A 6,803-nucleotide genomic window follows, 5' to 3' on the forward strand; every position below is an offset into this window, starting at 1 on the left:
TTCATATTCTGGTTGGTTGGTTTTGTTTTCAGTGCTGGGGATGAAACCCAGGACCTGTGCATGCAACACAAGGGTTCTACCACACCTCCACCTTCAATATTCATAGTCTGTAAAGCGTGAAACACTCTATCACGGTCATGTTATTTTATTCATTTTATTTTGTAAACTTTGGAAAACAATTATTGTAGACTATGCTGTTCTATTGTGTATAGTTGATTAAATGCCGGACCTGAAGCCATTACTCTAAAAGTTGAGCATCTAACCCTTGAACAAAACCCAGAAATCTGAGAAAGTATGCAAAAATATGTGGTATAAGATAGCTTCACATGCTAACTTATTTTTCTGTGATTGCTGTCTGCTGTGAAAGTAAGCAGAAAATCTCCTACTTTTAATTTATTTCTTGTACCTTTAATTTCATGATAAAAAGAAAAAAAAGTAAATTGTAGCCTTTTTACCTTAAGACTCAATTCAGTTGTAAAAAGCCAGCTGTAATGTATTAAGGATTTCCTGTAGAAGGAAACATTTTAACAGGATTATCTTTAGGGTCAGAGCCAATGTGATAGGAGAAAGAAAATCACTGACCACTGCTGACCTTGGGCTCAGTTCTTACCTCTTCTGTTAAAATGAAGATTTTTATATCTCACATGTAAGGATGTCTCAGGATTGTCTATAGTGATGCACTGTCTGTCTCCTCCCCTTCCTTTCCCTCCTGTTTGAACCTGTGCTTTCTAGATAGGCATTCTACCATTTGAGCTATGTTCATGGCCCCTTTTTGCTTTTTGAGTTTATTTTTCAGGTAGGGTCTTGCTTTTGCCCAGGCAGATGTCCTACCTATGCCTCCCACATCACTAGGATTTCAGTCATGTACCACCATGCCTGGCTTGTTTTTTGAGATGGTGGGTCACTCACTTTTTGCCCTGGCTGTCCTCAAACTATGATCCTTCAATCTCTGCCTCCCTGAATAGCTGGGAACACAAAGCATGGCCCACCATGTCCTGTCCCTAGATGCAAGATATTCTAATTGGTGAATTTCATTATTAGTTTTATGGATTTTGCACTTTACATGGCAGTTTGTTTTCTGCTCTGTGGGAAGTTGTAACCCAACTACTACCACAAACCATAAAAATGGGACAAGAAGATTGATTCTGGACTGTTGCAGGAGTGTCTGGAGTATTCCACGGGTTTGACAAGAAGCTGTACTGAGGCATGTGCTGCAGGCAGCAGGGCGCCAGAATCCACCTGTACTTGTCAAGTTTTCTTCTGGAAAGAACAAGGTTTTATATTTAGGATTTTAATCTGATTCTTAGAAACTGAGCATTTGTGCAATAAATATTTAGTCTTAGGAAAAATTTCCAGATCCAGCTGAGGAATATTTTTAACAGAATGTTTTGGTATTGCTTCCCTGATTTTTAAAAGCCGTTTTGGCATGACTTCACTGCTCTGGGAATTAGCTTTGCTAGTACTGCTGATTTTCTTTTATCTGCAGAGGAATTTTAGGAATGGTAGGTGAGATCCAATGCTGGATAGACAGACGGAGCCCTAAGGAAACAGGAGTCACGTTAGCCATTTGTATCTTGGATCCTCCATGCCTGAAAAAAAATCTTTTAGTCACTGCTATGATACATCCACTTTGGTTGTTTTCTAAAATGTAATTTTTACTTCCTGTCTCCAAAGCCCTCTAGAGAAGAATGTTTAGTATATCCTGAAGTCTTTACATTGGAGGATGGGGAAAAAAATTCCCACTTTGATCCTACAGGTGTGAATTGCAGGGTTCGGTCATGTTTAAGGATGGTAAAGAAACTCACCAGGAGTTTATGCCTGACAGGTTGGAACATCCAAGTCAAAATAATACACTCTCCCTCCATCGCACCACCCTGCACCAAATCGAAAACAACAAGAATCACAACTCTGCTTGGTTAGAGACAAGAGCTAGGCCCAGTAGCCCTGTCTTTGTTAGTGGAGGGGATTGTAGTTTCAAGGCTGTGGTACGTCATTGTCATGTGGAAGATCCTGGATCATCAAACCAAGAGTTGTTTTTTTGTCTTATGTTGTTTTTTGAGACTGGGTCTCCCCACGTAGCCCAGTCTGGAACTTGTGATTACCCTGCGTCAGTGTCTACGTGCTGGGATTACAGGCATCTGGCATGAGTTTTTGTTGTTGTTTGTTTGTTTTGATCTTGCATGGAAATATCACAACAAAACCTGTTTGTACAATTGATGTACAATAACAAAAAAGAAAAATGCCTTGACCTTGGAAGAATGGACACTCCAAAGGTCCTCATATCAACAGAAACTCTGAGTTGTTGGAAGAATTATAAATCTATACAGATTAAAATCAAGAAATTTTTCCTCACTTGCTATATTGGCAACAATAAGTGATGGTGCAACAATGTACTTGAGATTTGTTGAGAGACTAGATTTCAAATGTTGTCACCACACACAAACACAAAATGTTATTTAGTTTAGCTGTATGTATAATCATTTCACAATGTATACATATATCAAAGTATCACACTGCAAATTTTAAATACATGCAACTTTTATTTGTTAATTTTTCTTCAGTAGAGATGGAAAAAAATTAAAAATAAATGCTAAATATGAGTCTGGGTCATTCTCATTCTCACTATAGAGATGACCTGCTTTTGGTCTATTGAAAATGTATTTCTTTCCTAATAAACTTGACTATCACTTTCACTACAATAAAAAAGAGTCTAGTATTACCAACACTGGTGAGCATGGGGAAACAATAGGAACTGGAACCACCATTTATTGGAGGAGAAATTGATACAACTTTTGGGAGTATTTCAGAAGTTTCTCTCTTTCTCTGAGTTCTAGCTTTCACTAATGTCAATATTCTCACCTTTAAGGAAAACAGGTTTCTTTTTTTTTTATAAATGAAATATAGTGATACAAACACTTTTGAGAGTAAGCTGCTATAGAACAGAGTTTTGAACAAGCAGAAAACGTAGACTTTTTTGTACAGAAATGCTAATTTTATTTTATTTATTTATTTTTTATGTTAAGTCTTTAAGATTTTGTGGTTTATCTATTACAGGAGCCAACATTTTATTAAGTAAAACAAATGAAGTAGTAAATGTAAGTATACAATACAGTGCTAGACAAAAATCATGCTCAAATGGTAGCAATGTTATATCCCTCTGTCAGACGTGTATTTACCATGAAGCTTATTTCCATAGGCCTCTTCCAAAAAAGTTCCTAATTTTACAACTCATAATTTTATTTTAATTAATGAATTAATTAATTACTTTTTAAATTCATATGTGCATACAAGGTTTGGGTCATTTCTCCCCCCTGCCCCCACCCCGTCCCTTACCACCCACTCCATCCCCTCCCTCTCCCCCCTACCCCCTCAATACCCAGCAGAAACTATTTTGCCCTTATTTCTAATTTTGTTGAAGAGAGAGTTTAAACATTAATGAGGAGGACCAAGGTTTTTTGCTAGTTGAGATAAGGATAGCTATACAGGGAGATTCCTCGCATTGCTTTCCTGTATGTATGTGTTACATTCTAAGTTGATTTTTCTCCAACTAACCTTTTCTCTAGTTCCTGGTCCCCTTCTCCTATTGGCCTCTGTCTCTTTAAGGTATCTGCTTTAGTTTCTCTGCGTTAAGGGCAACAAATGCTAACTAATTTTTTAGGTGTCTTACCTATCCTCACCCCTCCCTTGTGTGCTAAAGCTTTTATCATGTGCTCAAAGACCAATCCCCTTGCTGTGTTTGCCCTTGATCTAATGTCCACATATGAGGGAAAACATACGATTTTTGGTCTTTTGGGCCAGGCTAACCTCACTCAGAATGATGTTCTCCAGTTCCATCCATTTGCCAGCGAATGATAACATTTCATTCTTCTTCATGGCTGAGTAGAGTTCCATTGTGTATAGATACCACATTTTCTTAATCCATTTGTCAGTAGTGGGGCATCTTAGCTGTTTCCATAACTTGGTTATTGTGAATAGTGCCGCAATAAACATGGGTTTATGTTTATTAACATAACAGAGGCAGGTGCCTCTGGAGTAACCTGTGTCACAGTCTTTTGGGTATATCCCCAGGAGTGGAATTGCAGGATCAAATGGCAGATCTATGTTTAGATTTTTAAGAAGCCTCCACATTTTTTTCCTTAGTGGTTGTACTACTCTGCATTATACACTGCATTTCCACCAGTAGTGTATAAGGGTTACTTTTTTCCTACATCCTTGCCAACACTTGTTGTTCGTGGTGTTGCTAATGATGGCTATTCTAACAGGAGTGAGGTGGAATCTTAGTGTGGTTTTGATTTGCATTTCCTGTATGGCTAGAGATGGTGAGCATTTGTTCATGTGTTTTTTGGCCATTTGAATTTCTTCTTTTGAGAAAGTTCTGTTTAGTTCATTTGCCCATTTCTTTATTGGTTGATTAACTTTGGGAGAGTTTAGTTTTTTGAATTCCCTGTATATTCTAGTTATCAGTCCTTTGTCTGATGTATAGCTGGCAAATATTTTCTCCCACTCTGTGGGTGGTCTCTTCAGTTTAGAGACCATTTCTTTTGTTGAGCAGAAGCTTTTTAGTTTTATGAAGTCCATTTGTCTATACTTTCCCTTAGTTGCTGTGCTGCTGGGGTTCCATTGAGAAAGTCCTTGCCTATACCTATTACTTCCAAAGTATTTCTTACTCTTTCCTGTACCAACTTAGAGTTTGGGGTCTGATATGAAGGTCCTTGATCCATTTTGAGTTAATACTAGTACAGGGTGATAAACATGGATCTAGTTTCAGATTTTTGGTGACTGCTAACCAGTTTTCCCAACAGTTTTTGTTGAAGGGCTGTCTTTTCTCCATCGTATATTTATAGCACCTTTGTTAAAAATAAGTTGGGTATAGTTGTGCAGATTCATATCTGGGTCCTCTATGCTGTTCCCCTGGTCTTCATGTCTGTTTTTGTGCCAGTACCATGCTGTTTTTATTGCTATTACTTTGTAATATAGTTTGAAGTTGGGTATTGCGATACCTCCAGCATTATTCTTTTTAGCCTTGGCTATTTGTGGTCTCTTGTGTTTACAAATGAATTTTAGAGTAGATTTTTCAGTCTCTTTGATGAATGTCATTCATCATTCCCATTTTGATGGAAATTGCATTAAAAATGTAGATTGCTTTTGGTAGTATAGCCATTTTTACTATGTTGATTCTGCCAATTCATGAACATGGGAGATCTCTCCACTTTCTATAGTCTTCCTCAATCTCTTTCTTCAGAAGTTTATAGTTTTCCTTGTAGAGGTCATTCACATCCTTTTTTAAGTTTACTCCTAGGTATTTGATTTTTTTTGAGACTATTGTAAATGGAATTGTTTTCATATATTCTTTCTCAGTTTGTTCATTATTAGTGTGTAGAAAAACTAATGATTTTTCTATGTTGATTTTATATCCTGCTACCTTGCTATAGCTGTTGATGGTGTCTAGGAGCTTCTGGGTAGAGTTTTTTGGGTATTTAAAGTATAGGATCATATCGTCTGCAAATGGGGATATTTTGACAGTTTCTTTACCTATTTGTAAAACATGCTAATTTTATAAGGGTGTCATTGCTTAAAAATATAAGGCTTTACACTGGGAAGTAGACAGCCTTATCAGACTACCTTCCATAATGTCGAGACGTAAGCTCAGGTTTTAATCAGTCAACCTAGACTCCAGCTTCTCTACACAATTTCCTAGGACCACAGCAGGTCAGTCTTTTGTGGACTAATGTACCGTTGAGATCTGCTCAACATTCTGTTTGCTATTTAGGGTCAGGGAAGTCCTCAGAAAGACTTCTCTCAGCCCCTCGGTTTCTTCAGTAACTCTTGGTGCTGGCATAGCAAATGCTGGATGTTGAGGAGGTTCTGTAGGAGTGTGACATGGGGTTCTCGGGAAATCCATGGCCTGGAGATGTTCCACAAGTCTGTTGGAATCAAGACTGATAGGAAAGCTTGGGTTGAACAAGTTTTCATTTGGTTGAGCACTGAGCTGTAGCTACACATTTCTAGGGAAGACTTCCTTGCAAAAAAATAAAATAGAGCTTGACATTATCTTATAATTTCAAGGAAACATATGATGAACATGCCAACTGTCATAGGTAGTTTTATGTGTTAGCTTGGCTGAGCTCAGGGTTCTTAGATATTTGGTTAAATATTCTGGGTGTTTTGATGTGGCTGTTTATTAGATAAGATAAATGTTTAAGTTGGTTCACTTTGAATGGAGCAAATTGTCCTCCACAATGTGAAGGCTTTGTCCAGTTAGTTGAAGGCCTTGATAGCACAGAAGGGCCAGTCTCCCCTGGCAAGAGAGAATTCTTCAGTAGACCACCTTTGGACTTACTGTGATGTCATCTTTCCTGGCTCCACAAAAGACTTCTTTCAGATGTGAACTAGAACATCAGCCTTTCTGGGTCTCTGGTTCACCAGCCTACCCTGTAGGTTTGGACTTTCCAGCCTCCACAATCTCAGGAGAAATTTCCTTATAGTAAATCTCTTTCTGTATTGACATACATTCTGATGGTTCTGTTTCTCTGGAGAACATTGACTGATATAATAACCTCACCAGTTATCAGAAACCCCCCCCAAATACAGTTTTATAACTATCAAGTTCACAAAAATTTAGACATCTGGTGATGATGACCAATGGGAACTCATAGAATGCTGGCAAGAATTTAATTGGTAAAATTGCTCTTGGAAGCAATTTAGTATTGTTTTGTGAAAACTGAAATTCATGTAATTTTTAAAACAGAATTTCATCTTTCATGTGTGTAGTCAAGAAAAACTCACTGATCCTAGGGCACAAA

General features: G+C 37.7%; 1 long non-coding RNA gene across 2 annotated transcripts in view; it reads left to right on the top strand.

Moving 5' to 3' along the window:
• LOC141422646 (uncharacterized) overlaps window positions 1-2,738 on the top strand; it is a 42,767-nt gene extending 40,029 nt beyond the window's left edge. For both annotated transcript variants that reach the window (XR_012447393.1, XR_012447392.1), the window contains exon 3: window positions 33-2,738. This is a non-coding gene — a long non-coding RNA (uncharacterized lncRNA). The remainder of the gene's footprint in view (window positions 1-32) is intronic.
• Window positions 2,739-6,803: the final 4,065 nt, after the last annotated feature.

Source organism: Castor canadensis, chromosome 4 (assembly GCF_047511655.1).
Source record: "Castor canadensis chromosome 4, mCasCan1.hap1v2, whole genome shotgun sequence".
Classification (NCBI taxonomy): Eukaryota; Metazoa; Chordata; class Mammalia; order Rodentia; family Castoridae; genus Castor; species Castor canadensis.